Source organism: Boleophthalmus pectinirostris, unplaced genomic scaffold (assembly GCF_026225935.1).
Source record: "Boleophthalmus pectinirostris isolate CB_2022bp ecotype Guang Dong unplaced genomic scaffold, ASM2622593v1 HiC_scaffold_21, whole genome shotgun sequence".
In the NCBI taxonomy this organism is placed as follows: domain Eukaryota; kingdom Metazoa; phylum Chordata; class Actinopteri; order Gobiiformes; family Gobiidae; genus Boleophthalmus; species Boleophthalmus pectinirostris.
The window spans coordinates 6,659,696-6,674,552 of record NW_026571175.1 but is presented as its reverse complement, the minus strand read 5'-3'; the positions used below and the strand labels follow the sequence as shown (position 1 = coordinate 6,674,552).

At 41.7% G+C, this 14,857-nt stretch overlaps 1 protein-coding gene across 1 annotated transcript in view; it reads left to right on the top strand.

The window, feature by feature from the left end:
- The window catches only part of grin2da (glutamate receptor, ionotropic, N-methyl D-aspartate 2D, a), a 414,138-nt gene that overhangs the window by 192,341 nt on the left and 206,940 nt on the right, over positions 1 to 14,857 (top strand). The gene's annotated exons all lie outside the window — the stretch shown is intronic.

The window sequence follows — 14,857 nt, the reverse complement described above, 5'->3', positions numbered from 1 at the left end:
TGACTACAATGTTCCACTGCATGGAGTTAAACTTCTGTATCTCCATAGAAACAAGAAGGTAACGCCACCTTGCTCACTGACATAACTGTGGAGAAGCATTTGTTTTGTTAAGGTGTTTTTTAGCAATTAAAATACTTGTAATTAGATAAATGCAAGAGAGAAAGAGAGAGACAGAAAGAGAGAATGAGAGACACCAAGACAGACAGAGAGACAGAGTGAGACCACGAGAGACAGAGTGAAAAAGAGACAGACAAAGAAAGAGACCAAGACAGACAGAGAGAAAGAGAGAGAGCAAGGCTGACGGAGACAAAGAGAAAGAGAGAGACCAAGACAGTCAGAAAGAGAGAGACAAAGAAGAAAGAGAGAGAGAAAAACACCAAGAGAGATGGAGAGAGCGAGAAAGACAGAGACAGAGAAAAAGAAAAAGAGAGAGACCAAGACAGAAAAAGAGAGAGAGAGAGAGAAAGACAGAGACAGAGAGAAGGAGAGAGAAAGACAGAGAAAAAGAGAAAGACCAAGACAGACAGAGAAAGAGAGAGACCAAGACAGACAGAGAGAAAGAGAAGGACAGAGAGAAAGCGAGACAGAGAAAGAGAGAGACCAAGACAGACAGAGAAAGGGAGAGACAAAGAAAGAGAGAGTGAAAGACCAATAGAGACAGAGAAACGGAGAGAGAAAGACAGAGACACAGAAAAAGAGAGAGACCAGACAGAGAAAGACACAGACAGAGAGAAAGAGAGAGACCAAGACAGACAGAGAGAGAGAGAGAGACAGACAGAGAAAGAGGTTGACAGAGAGAGAGAGAGAGAGAGCACAAAATACACAGGAGAAAGACAGAGAATGACATACAAAGAGAGAGACAAAGAGAAAGACACAGAGAGAGACAGAGAAAGAGTGAGAGACAGAAATAATGTGAAAGAGAGAGCAAAATTCAGAGTGAGAGAGAGAGAGAAAGAGGACAGACCCCGTGCACAAAAAGTTACATAGTGCACCTTTAATAGTTCATTTTTGTCTCTCAAACTCAAAAACAGATTTAGTTTGAATTAAAGAGAAATATATTCACACTGCTACACTGTAAAATATGTGCAATAATGTGTCGTTGTGTTACATGTAGGTCTGCTTTGCCTTATAAAACATTTCTTTATTTTAGTATTATCTCTGGTTTATATTTTGTACTTCTTGTTTTCTCATTTTACTGCAGTTTACAGCCACCAGAGCCCAGAACAGAAGCACAAATACCCAGACGTAACATTAGGAGTGAAAGGAAGTCAGAGACACACCAGCTCTGCATTTTAGAGGAAAGTGTGTGGACTTCTTTCTTTGCATTCAGACAAAATATGAAAGTTTGTGTTGATTTTAGTGCAGACCGACTCGCTTCTTTTACGGCGAAAGTGCGGAGACGACGCTCACAGCCCTGATAAAAAAGAACGACACCGCCTCAGAGACGAGGAGCAGACAGAAGAGAGACCGACACTTCTGAAAATGAACTGTGTGTCACTTTAATGAAGGAAAAGTGTAGTGAACTCAGTAACCCTGCGAGGACACTTTTAACAACACTCAGGCTGTGTTCGTAATTAATTCATGGCTCAGTTTTATATAGTATAGCTCTTTTTTGGACAATCAAATATTTACACTCGCTGGTGATAAAATACCGTATTTTCCGGGCTATAGGGCGCTCTGGATTATAAGACGCACTGTCATTAAATGATCTATTGTTGAACTTTTTTCACAAATAAACCGCACCGGAGTTTGGGGCCCTTCACTATAATGGACTGTTGTAGTTTTTTTGTGTGTGTGTGTTTTTTTTTTTTTTTTATATTTATTGTCTGTTTTTTCCCATTGTTTATGAGACACGCACATCTTTATTTGAATTATGGTGGATTGGAAACTTGTCTTATTAGTTCGGTCGCCTGCTAGAAAACCAGAACTGACAGTAGTTTTATTTTTTTTGTTAGAACATTTACATTTTTGTTTACATCCATTACATGATTATGATTATGGTATTATTACTGTATTTTTCAGGCTCTGGATCATGAGGCGCACTGTCATTAAATGGTCTATTTTCGAACTTTTTTCACAAATAAACCACGCAGGACTTTAAAGGAAACACAACAGTTGGATGGGTCAGTGGGACTTTGTTTGTCTCGTTCACGGTGACTCTGGGCGTTGTTCAGTTGTGGCGTGTAGGGAGGGTGTGTCTGGGACCTGTGAGCTTATTCCCTGTGTTTTTAAAGTTTCATTCATGTTAATTCATTCCTGTAATAGAAGTACATGTGTTCAATAACATGATGTGTATGTTTCTGGACTTTGGAGTGTCAGTGGGGTTGGGATATGATGTCATATGAACTGTGAATGTATATGGGACAGATAAGGGCCAGTCTTGTGATGGACACGTGTTGGGATGAAACTGCTGTGTATGTTTCCTCTGAAGATGCCAACTCAACAGTTATGCTAGAATAAAAGGCACCTGGTTTTTCTGAGTATTGGGGGACGTCGAGAAGCGTTGTCGAGGGACGACCGACGCAAAGAGCCACCGAATCATGCTAAATCAACTTGAATCCAGAGACCTGTACCTGCCTGAACCAGTCAAGAGACATGTCTGAGAACTGTTCTAACTCTCCAAGCCTCTTTTTTAAGATCCTCTGTTCAGGTTGCCTCCAGGAGAAGCTGACAGACCACTGGATTGTCGGCGTGTTCGCAGTGACTCAGTTGTTCAGTTGTGGCTAGAAGTGGCACATTGCACTCACTTTTTCAGTTCATTCCTCCGTTCTGTTCCTCGTCGGTGTGGAGTGATGAGTGTGGCTGTGGGTGTGTTTCTCTGTGCGGTCGCTGTCTGGTCCGTGTGTGTTTGCGTGCACTGCAGGTGGTGTGGCTTTGTAGTTTACTGAAGTCGTGCTGGGACACCCCAGTGGATTCGTGTATGGGGCGCTCTGGATTGCGGGGCACGCAATCGTTTTTTGATGGGGTTGGAGGCTTAAGAGCGTGTCTAACAGCCTGGAAAATACGGTACTGTTGTAGCCACAGCTGCCCTGGGACACACCGACAGGAGTGAGGCTGCCAATCTGCGCCGTCTGCCCGTCCAACCACCACCATCACTCATTTAAACTAATATAGTGACAATGGAATAACAATGCAAATACACCCTTTCAAAGATCAATAAACTTGACTTTCTAAAGAACATTTAACACAAGAACTGCAAGACAAACAAAAGCAATAGGCCTAAAGAAAACAGACTTGTTAAGAATAATCTAATGTAGTCTGGCTTACAGCAAGGACTTGTTAACTAAAAATGCACTTGAATAAACCATTGCTGAACCAAACACAACCAAAACAACTAAAAAAAAAAAAAAAGGATTATCAAGTGACTGCAGCAAAATTGCCCTTAAAAGTTATTTTAGTCATTGATTTACATCGGAATATTGTGGTTCCTCTCTGTAACTGCTGCTGTGAGCCTCGGTGTTTTGGGCTTAAAATGTTTCTATAATAAAATATAATAATAATAATAATAATAAAATATTATAATAAAATCCTACTCATAATATAGAGCCTGTAATCGCACCTGTAACCGTGAACATCGTGAGCTTCATTTGAGTGTCGCTGAACGCTGTTGTTGACATCACACTCGCTCGGTCCACTTTTTTATAGAGGGATTATCAAACTATGTCACTTACTCTACTGTGCATGTCTCCTGCAGAAAGAGCCGCTGTCCTCTCTGTATCATGTCAGTGTCTTGTAGGATTTTGGCAGATTTCAGGATCTCAGGGGACTTGGATAGGTGTATCGATCAAGTATGAGTGGATGTCCGGCTACTGAAGCTTGAGACGCTTTTTCTCGCCAATTACGCACTCACCTGATTCAACACATATGGGTCATTAAGACGTATCCCACTCACTTATTGTATCACATGGCAATAAACTATTATAGTGCAGACAACAGAGCTATCGAACGCTGTAACTTCATGCACAGACAATGGCACTTTTTGCACTCAGACTGCAAATAAAGTGTCTATACAGTCTATGCTGACACGTCTGGTCAAGCGTCATTATGCTAAAGAATCGAGAGGAGTCATTAGAGAGCAGAACAGAAACCTTTTGACATTCAGACTCTTTGGTAAAGAGAGAGATGAGGAAAACAAACAAGCATGCAAATAGAAATTAATGCGTCTGGAAAAGTTATCCAGCTCATTAAAAGTTCTCGTGCGATTAATTGATTTATTGATTATCATTACAGGCCCCGCCGTGCTTAGCTTCGGGGATCAGGTTTTGAAGGTCGGTATGACCATGATCCAGTGGTCCAGCGAAGGTTATCCTGACCAAGACCAGCTCCAGATCTGAGGCCTCATTTATAGAGCCTGGAGCTTGCTTACGCACTGAACATTGCGTCAGTATCAAAATTGAAGAGTGGGTCAAATGCTGAGGATTTCTTGATAGTGTACATGAGCTGATTTACACAGATCTGACGGTGTAGATCAGAGGGACACTTCTAATCACTCTCTAATAATATGGAGTAATGACATATAGTTGGCCTCAGTAGGTCTATCTGTATTTCAGTTGAGCACATTTGCAGTCCAATCTTTCCTCTCGTAAATCTCTTTCCTTGTGTCCTTTCCTAACCCTGTCCTCATCTGATCCGGGGCATCTGGTGCTTATTATGGACAAATGGGACTTGGGCCTGTGCAGGTAAAACCCATGAGTGTGTGTGGACGGAGCAGAGGCAGCGAAGGAACAAACAGCCGCTGATGAAACCTCTCTCTAGCTTTCCCTAGCTCTCTTGCCTCTCTCTCTTTCTCTCCTTTCCCCTCATTGTTTTTTTTTTTGTTTTTTTCTCACTTCTTCTCACTTATTACCCCTTTATTTCTTCTCCCTCTCTCTTTTTGTCTCTTCATTCTCGCTTTTCATAATCGTTCTCATCCCCTCTCTTTATCCCTATTGGTCTCCCCATTTTCTCCTTACTCTTCTCTCTCACTCTCTCCCCGCCACACCCTCTATTCTTTATTTTTCTTTCACTCTTCTCTCTCTTCTTCTCTCAATCTCCCCTGTGTTTTTTTTTCTCCTTCACTCTTTCTCGCTCCCTCTTTTATCTCTCTTCTCTCTCCCTTCCCGCTCTATCATTTCTACCCTCCTCTCTCTCTCCCTGCCTCCCCCTCTGTCCGTTTCTTTTCTTTCTCTCTCGTGGCTTTACTGTTGATGCAATCACTTCAAACAGGGAGTCTTTGAGTAGTGCAATCATTCATTTAGCAAGAAAAGCAATAAGGCTAATAACAGTGCCCTTTAGAATCAGACTCCAATCATATTCAGGACGAGCTCCGACTCCAGAGTGAGTCCTGTGAGGAATAACACATGTCTCACATTCACATGCGTTTACACACTTTTAGTTAGATTTCACTTCAAGCACAAAGTCACAATTCAGTCACAGGATCAAATAGATAGAACCAAGATAAGTGCAGTCAATGTCTTATTGTCCACACTATTCACGACTAAGGCATTATTTAAGGCTCACGTATTCATAATCACACATCTACAGAGACATAAACCACAACTTCTATCTGCTTCATTCAGTCGTGTTATGTTCAGTTAAACACCTGTAAACGCCGCTATTTTCCCGTTTCACGCAATAATATTGTGGTCTATATTGAGGAGTCTAGACAGTTGGTGAAAACAATGGCATGACAACTACTTACTACTTACCCAATAACCTGCTTAGGGTGCTATTTAATTGTCACGCCATTGTTTTCACCAACTGTCTGAACTGTTCGGCGAGAGTTGGGAAAAAGTGTTGGGTGTACAGTGACAGATGTTTATCTAGGGTGACCAAACGTCCGTTTTTCCCCAGACATGTCCATATTTTGCATCCAGGTTTTTTTTTTTTTTTTTTTAAGTGATGGAAATGTCCAGGTTTTCATTACCGTTCATTGGGACATTAAACTGAGCGTCTCTCGTAGCTCTCTCTAACTCAGAAGGAGCGAGCAAACACAAACAGTCAGTCAGTTTGCAACACGCCGAAGCACAAATGCACATTTAACAATGACTTGTGCAAGAAATTCTCAGTTTTCCATCCCGGTTGGGAAAAGTGGGAGGCCATGTGCACAGTGAGAGTACAGTGGTCCCTCGTTTATCGCAGGGGTTGAGGTCTAAAAATAACCCGCGATAGGTGAAATCTGTGAAGTAGTCAACTTTATATTTTACAATTAGTATATCTGTTTTAAGGCTGTAAAAGCCCTCTGCACACACTTTATACACTTTTTTCAGACACGACAGTTACAACCCTTTTTGCATCCTTCTTAAAACCTATTGCTGCTGGGCTCGGAGGTGATCGCGAGAGAAAGGACCAGCTAAGCTCCGCACCTCACGGAGGTAAACGCGGCAATTGGGTCCGGGTTTTCACAAAAAGAAATATGGTCACCCTAGTTTAACTGGAAATAACACGACTGAATGACACAGATAAAAGCCCTAGTTTGCATCTCTGTAGATTTGTGATTATGAATAAAACACTTAAATAAACTGTTATGGTGTTAAACATAGAACTATAAAATTAAAATCTGGAAGGAAGGAACCCAAGATGGCGTCATATTGTTTTTAGTGATCTGTGCTCATTGGCGCATGGGCCCAAAAATAATTTTCTCTTTCGCATTTACTTCCTCAATACGGGCGAGCTCCTCCCACCCATGTGACGTCTGTAATGTGCACAGTGTGGAGTGTTTGGGCCAATCAGAGTGAGATGTTGCCTAGCGACACGCATGACACACCCCTTTTCCTATGACGCCGCGACTCGGACCTCGGTGCCGGAAAAAGTAGTCCGAGCCAGGATTCCGAGTCAGAATCCAAGACGTCTGCGCCCACAGTGACGTGTAAAGATGAAGTGTTTTCATTGTGTTTGGACACTTTGGTGGTTTAAATGACAATTTCAGTCTCGTATTACTTCAGTACCTTCCCGCGTCTGTATCACTGCCTGTGGGTTTGGTAGTTGGTGTTGTGGTGAAGCTGCACTCTACTCTCCAAGTCCGACTCGCAAAACATAATAATACACTTCAAGCTTGAATGTGACGTCAAATCCAAGGTCCAAGTGGAAGTCAGAAGATAATCGAACGCACGGTAACTTTTACAAAGCTAAATTTTAGGAGCTTTGAGGATTTAAATATTTTAGAAAGCTTATGTTGTGAAAACAGAAAAGAATCCGACCTTTATGAAAGCTGGCGGTGCCCCTACAGCAGAACACAGGCATGAACTGGCCACTGGTCGGTCTGGAGCCAGAGGGGGAATGTCTTATCCAGTTTATAGATTCACGGTGTTGGCGGTGCTAGCCTCTTACCTTACCTCCAGCTGTTAATAGATCAATAATTTCCACAGCTCAGACAAAAAGCAAATAATCCAGCCTGTTTATGTGAGATTCATCATGACAAAAAACTTGTATGATTATTATTTGTCCATAAACAGTTGTGTGCCAGTCTGAGCTGATCATTATTTATGACAGAAATCAAGTTTTATCAGAGTTTAGCAGACTTTTTTTCAGCCAGACACCAGATTCACATGTCACGAATGTAGCGTAATGTCCGAATGTTCAATGAGTTTGCAAGTGATGGCACATTTTTATTAGTTTCAATTAAAACAGAATGTGTCATGTCATGTGATGTTCTGAGTCTGTTCTCAAATTGTGATCCAGAAATTCAACTTTTTTTAAAAACTCTTTTTAAATGGTGATTTTTCATTAGCGACTAAAGCTCACAAAACCAAAGTCACATTGTCTCATTCATTATGCAGCGTGTCTCTGTCTCAGATTTAAACAGCTGTTAAGTGTGTTTATGACAGACACTGTGAGACACGGAGAGAGAGGTGAACCGAGGGACACAACTCTCCACGCACACACACACTCACACACACACACACACGCACACACGCACATTATCATAAAACCTACAACTACTCAATATTATTTATGCAACTCTATAAAAACACTTTAAATTATGGAGAGGAGCAGACGGACTAACCACTCTGCCATGGTAACAGTGAGGACATGCACACTCCACTCAGACAGATCAGGAGTCAAACCCGCAACCTCCTGACCAGTGATGCCACTAACGCGCTACTTAGTAATGCGTTACTGTAGTCCGACTACTTTTTTCAGTAACGAGTCGTCTAACGCAGTGCTATTTCCAAACCAGTAGTCAGTTTTAAGTTACTTATCTAATAAGTTTCAGGGTGACGTAGGTTATTTATTTATTTTTATAGGTTATTTATTTATTTTTATTTTTTGGCGACGTGGGTTTTAACCCATAGATCGTATAAATTCGTTTCCTATGATGTTAGGTTCATCTCCGCTCCGCCACGTGTCAGATGGAGGGAGAGAGGTACGCCTTTTGTAACTGGAAAACATTATTTAGATTTTATTTCAGCTAAGGATGGCAACATAAATGTTGTTCACTCTGTGCTGGCGACAAAGTGTTGTCTGCTTTCAAGAATACAACATCAAACCTAAAGAAACATCTAGAGACACAACCACATTAACAGAGCAGGTCCCGCCCGGTGCAAAGAAAACAGTAACGTAAAGTAACTTGTAATCTAACTTAGTTACTTTTAAAAGCAAGTAGTCAGTAACTTAACTAAGTTACTTTTTAAAGACGTAATCAGTAGTCAGTAGTCAGATTACTAAGTAACTAAGGCAACACTGTTTCTTGTTTTTGGTATTATTCCTGAATTAACTTCTGGCGTCTCTATAGAAGTGTTATTTTGTCATCTGGAATGTTCCACAGCATGGCATTAAACCTATTTGCGTTTGTTTAATTGTAGGAATCCGTGTATCATTCGTTCATTAGTTTTTCAATATAAAACCAAAAGTAAGAAAATGAAAAAAACAACAGTTTTCTTCATTATTTGTCTACAGAAACAAAATGAAAAAACTGATAATGATTCGTTTTTTCAGTTTTCGATTTTGTGTTTAAAAGAAGAATGGAAAAAACTGATATGTTTACGTGACTTCCTTGACTGCGATGCCGAACTTTTGCGATGCATACAGACTGAACCAGGACTGATCCAGGTCCGGGACCAGACCGGGACCAGAGCAGGACCAGAGTGGATTCCGAGCCTCCGCGGGGTCCAAGCCTCAGCTTCGAACTCCAACCCTGCTTTGGGCTCTGAGCCTCCATTCTGGTCCCGATCTGGTCTCGGCCTGGTCTCAGTCTCAGTCCTGGTCTCGGTTCTGGAAGAAAACTGTTGTTTTTAAATTTTCTTATTTTTTATTTTATTTTGACAAAAATGAATGAATAAATGATACATGGATTCATATGTTTTATTGTTAAAAAGAATCTTCCTTTCATACTTGGGGTGGGGTCGCCTCTCCACTGATCTGACCTGTAACTTGGCCTGGTCTTCAAATAGACAAGTTTAATACCATATTGAGAAACATTCCAGAAAAAACATAATGTCTCCATGGAGATATTTTGCGTAAGCTTGTAAAAAAAAATCCAATTATGGCATCAGCTTCAAACCCACATGAGCACCCTTGAATGAAGTATGGTCTAGTGTATGTACTAGTATTGAGTACCACAACAGTTTCATACAGTGTTCACTCCGTCCTCTTCCTCTGTGCCCTGGGACACACTGACAGACAGACTTCATAATGATCAGATCACACAGCTGCACCTGAATCTGCGGAGTTGTTCTTCTTCTCTGTAAATTAGTCACATTTGGTTACAACACACTGGATGTGTTATTTGAGCTGTGTGTCACATCGCCCTCATCACGGATGTACACACAAACATGCAAACACACACACGCATTTCATTAGCAGGGCTTGTTCTTGTTCTCCAGTACAGGCTCAGTTCCTTCAGGAAGATCTGATAATGACGTCGTGGTACATTTTGGCCCTGTTAATGAGCTTGTTCCTGTGAATAAAGACATGTTCTTTTCACGTGGAATCTTCAATCTGCCACTGCTCCACGACTGTCAGAGCCTCATCTCGTCAGATCTGTGAGGTGAAGCAGGGCTGGGTCTGGTCAGTACTTGGATGGGAGATCACTGGGAGTATCAGGTGCCTCCGTGGCTCGTGGCAAAAAACTTTCATTGCGTCTTTAGGCGAGGTACTTCACCCATGATGTGATGTATGAATGTGCTGGTGGTGGTCAAAGGGGCTGATGGTGCACATTGGCAGCCTCGGTCCATCACTCGGCCCCTGGGCATCAGTGGATATATAGAAGCTCAGCAGCAGAGTGTGGAGTGAATGAATAATGCTCTAAAGTGTCTTTAAGTGTCTCAAAAAGCCCTATATAAATCCAAAGCATTATTAGTATTACTATGCAAAGACATGACTTTAAACTTTCAAGCGCTTCTGTTGAATGTATCTGAGGAGAAAACTGTAATAATTAAACTGCACTTTTCCAGACGCTCAAAGTCACTTTTACAACTGTTTTCATTCTTCATTCACTGGGGTGGTACGCCGCTATAGTAGCCACATCTGTCCTGGGGCAGACTGACGGAAGTGAGGGTGTCAATCTGCTCCATCGACCCCTCCAACCACAACATCACTCACATACACCACATTGATACTAGGCAATGTGGGTGAAGTTTCTTGCTTAAAGACACAACAATCGTTATCACTTAGTTAGAGCCACTGTTGCCCCACTACAAGCATAGGTGAATTGTATTGTATTTTTATTGTGATTGTTATTACTAGGGATGTCCCGATCACATATGCCCCCGAGTCCGAGTCAGAATCCTTTGATTTTGAGTATCTGCCGATTCTGGGTCCCAATTCGATACTTCTATAAAACATTATGAAATGAACCAAGAGCAAAGAATAAGGTCCAAGATGTGCAGGATCAGATTGTGTTGATTTTATGTGTTGTATTTGGGCAGAACTTAGTGTGAAAATCAAATGTCCAAAACTTTAATTTTTTTTAAATAACTTTTCTAACCATTCATCATCATTGTTGAATATCTTGACTTTTCACAGTCTGGTCTTGGAATATGTAACTTAGTCAATTTAAACTGAACTGGACAAAACAGGAACCAGACCAGAATCAGATCAGACCTGAGACTCGACTCTGCACAATCTACAGTTTGTATATTTGATATTATATGGAAGTCTGTGCATTACATTTGAAACATTTAGGCTCATCTATGAAATCCAAATAATACAAAATCTTACCAAATAAAAACGAGATGAAGCCCCACAGCCTCTCTCCCCTGGCCGACCCCACATCCACAAACCCACAGTGGAGTGCGTGACGTAACATCGGTCCCACCGCTCAAATCCTGCGCCTCAGAAAAACTACTGTGTGGTGTGTGTCCTGTGTGTTATATACATATATTATTTATCCGATACCTGATCAGCACATAACTTCTAACTTAATGATCTATCTTGCAACTAAGGCTGCGTTCAGACTGCAGCCTGAAGTGACCCATATCCGATTTTTTGGTCCCTATGTGACCTGTATCTGATCTTTTAATGACAGTCTGAACAACACAGATCCGATTTTTTCAAATGCGACCCAGGCCACTTGGATATGTGCTCCTAAAACTGATACATATCTGATCTTTTGACATGTGACTTCAGTCTGAACGGCCAGAGCGCATTCATCCACCTACACGTCATCAACAAGCAACAAACGTCACTATTCTGTGCTGAAGTAGGTGAAAATTGTTAATGAACTCTGTGTCACTGAAGTGAAGCACATCACCACTCACCACTCTTGGCTCCGTCTCTGCATCCACACGTTTCTTTCGACGGACGTTGCTGCCGCTGCCCCACAAAACGCCACAGCCAAAAACCTCGTCCTTCTCCTTCTCAGTCTCCTCTTTAAAACAAGTAAGTTGTTCATGTTCTGGCTCAGGTACGTGAGGAACTTTAAAATCGTCAGGTGTTCAATGCTCACGTCCATGTTTGGACAACTTCTGTAAACACAGAGACGCTCACTGCGGTTGACGTCATCATGTCATCCAGTGCACATGCGGGACACTTTCGAGCCGTTTAACGTTCACACTGGAGGTCACATACAAGTCGCATTTAATTGGAAATGTGAACAACCTCGCAAAAACATCGGATTTCACAAAAAAATCTGAATTGAGCGTTAAGCCCTGCAGTCTGAACGTAGCCTAAATGCTGTTGATGGGTTTTCTGCAAGGACGCCATTTTGAGGACTTTTGAACATTAGAAGTGACACGTTCATCGTCATGAAGCTCACATATTCCTGTCTACTGCTCATAATTGGGAAATATTATCTCCTATCTACTACCACCACCTAACACGAACAACCAGAAGCATGAATGAAGTGTAGCCTGATTGAAATGCCTGTTGTGAGTGAAAGTGCGCTCGTGTTCGTGTGTGTGTGTGCGCGCGTGTGCAGATCTCTCCTCTAATCCTGGCCGCTACGTCGGGTTTATCTGCCAGAATCCACAGGGGAGGGAGGGGAGGAGGGGGAGAGGGGTGAGGGGAGGGTGGGGGGTGTCGGGTTTTATGCAAATGGCGTGTAAATCTGCGCGAGTTTGCAGCCAGAGGAGCCAGACGAGCCCGAGGAGCGGTGGTCTTCATGGTGGGATCTCATTTGTTTACACTGGTGCGGGTCACTCAGATCAGGAGACTGGTATTTAGAACCAGCTGTGCTTTGGAAACCAACACCTTGTTTTTAAGCAACGAATCATGACGGTAAAGGTTAGAGATGCAACCAGACAGCTTTTTCACTTCCAATACCCAATTCGATACTAAAGCTTTAAGTCTCTGCTGATCCCCGATATGAACCGATACCAGCTCGGAGTCTGAAAACAGCTTTTATTTCTTTTAATCAAAAATAAATCAAGACTGAAACAGAAAATCTGATCAAAATACTGTATGTTCTGGAGCTGTTATTTTGTTATCTCTGAGGTGTCTACAGAACAGCTTTGTATAAAGAAAATTCAAACATTCAAAGACTTTCTGGAGCAACTACGATGAGTAAAAGTCTTATTATATTATCGATTTATATGTCAAACTAAGGTATCGGTAGCCAGGCTGGCGCCACCTAGTGCCTCCGCTCCATTTTATTTCTCTCCAGCAACTAGGCCAGGAATCAGAATACACTAGACCAGAGGTGTCAAACTCATTTCACAGAGGCAACAATTTAAAACTGGGACTAATTCGTGGGCCAAACTAAATATTTTTTGAAATATTTCAACAACATCTGCATGTTTTCTCTTCTCATATGTAATGTTAAACCTTTTCTTATTAAAATAAATGTTTAATAATAGTTTTGCTTAAACATTGAATCCAGAACAAGCAGAAAATAAAATAATAACAACATTTTAAATAAATAATGTCTCTAAAACCTATCTGTAGGTGGCGGGCTAGCTGTAATACATATTTGATATGATCTCCTGGGCCAAATATAATTATATTGTGGGCCAAATTTTGACCCCGGGCCTGAATTTGACATATCTGCACTAGATGGTTTGCAAAAACCCTGGAAGTGCAATTGGCACCAGCCAATGAGCGAAGAGCCTTATATTCTGTGTTGACAATGTTTCCCAAGATTAAAGATTTAAAGCCGAAACAAAGAGAATGTTTGGTGAATTTTATCAAGGAGAAAGACGTTATTGTACTTCTTCTTATAGGATTTGGAAAAAGCTTAATATACCAGTTAGCCCCGTTAGCGGTGCATTACATACGTCACGACCAAATAGCGGTGACTGGTTAAATAAAAAAAGTACCCGCCTACCGTCAAACAAATGAATTCTAACACTGTGAGGTCAGATGGTTTCTGCAAAGTGAAACCGGCTGATGAATCAGGCTAAGAGACCACTGCGGCAAAACTCGACTTCTTGCAGATCCTTTCCACAGGCCCACGCCCCACCTGCACCCGCATCACACCAAGGTCAGTGTGGCAGGGTGCTACTGTTTTGAATGACTTTTTAAGTCTTGTGGGACCCACGCGTGTTCCAAACCACACCACACCTGCAGTCAGTGAACACCGCGTTAAGGTGTTTGCAGCATAAGTTATTGGCAACATCCTGTAGCAAAAGTGAAGAACAACTAATGTATGACTTTATAACCATCTCACATGAGCTGTCCTGCTGGTTTACTCATGCCTAATCCTGTTCATCTTTCTCTATTCATCTTATTTCAATTATATTCTCTTTTAAACTGTTTTATGAGTTGACAAAAGGGATCACATACTCATAAATTATGTTCTAATTAACTGATTTCTATTTAATTTGCCATGAATCATAATAAATAAAGAGTGAAAAAAGAATCAGACGGTGAAAAAAGAATGCAGTGTAATATGAAAGTGTCTCCATATGATGTGACAGCAGTTCTGTGGGTCAGACATTACACACGTGTGAATCACAAGTGACACTAATGTACTGAGTCTGCACACAATTATCACATTATCATGACTTCATCTGTGCAACAGGGTTAGACTGCTGTGTTTGAGCTCCTGTTGGCACCTGTCTGCTCCTGTCTGCCTGATATGTGCTTGTAATTTAGTCTAATAAGACATGTTATTATAGTGAACAGATTTTTAATCCCAGTTTATCATTGTTTTATTACTGTAATGTAGTTAGTCTATTGCATAGGCCTGGTTCTAGCAAACATGTGTTGATGACAGAAAGGTTTAAAATGTTTATAAATTAATTGTAATGACCAAAAGGACGAGATGGCGGATTTAAGAGGTTGAAATGAATTTCCTCTGCAGGGTGGCTGGGGCTCCCTTAGAGATAGGGTGAGGAGCTGAGTCACACGGGAGGAGCTCGGGGTAGAGCAGCTGCTCCTCCACATCGAGAGGAGTGAGTTGAGGTGGCTCGGGCATCTGTTCTGGATACCTCCTGGACGTCTCCCTCCTGAGGTATTCGGGGCATGTCCCACCAGGAGGAGGCCCCAAGGAAGACCCAGG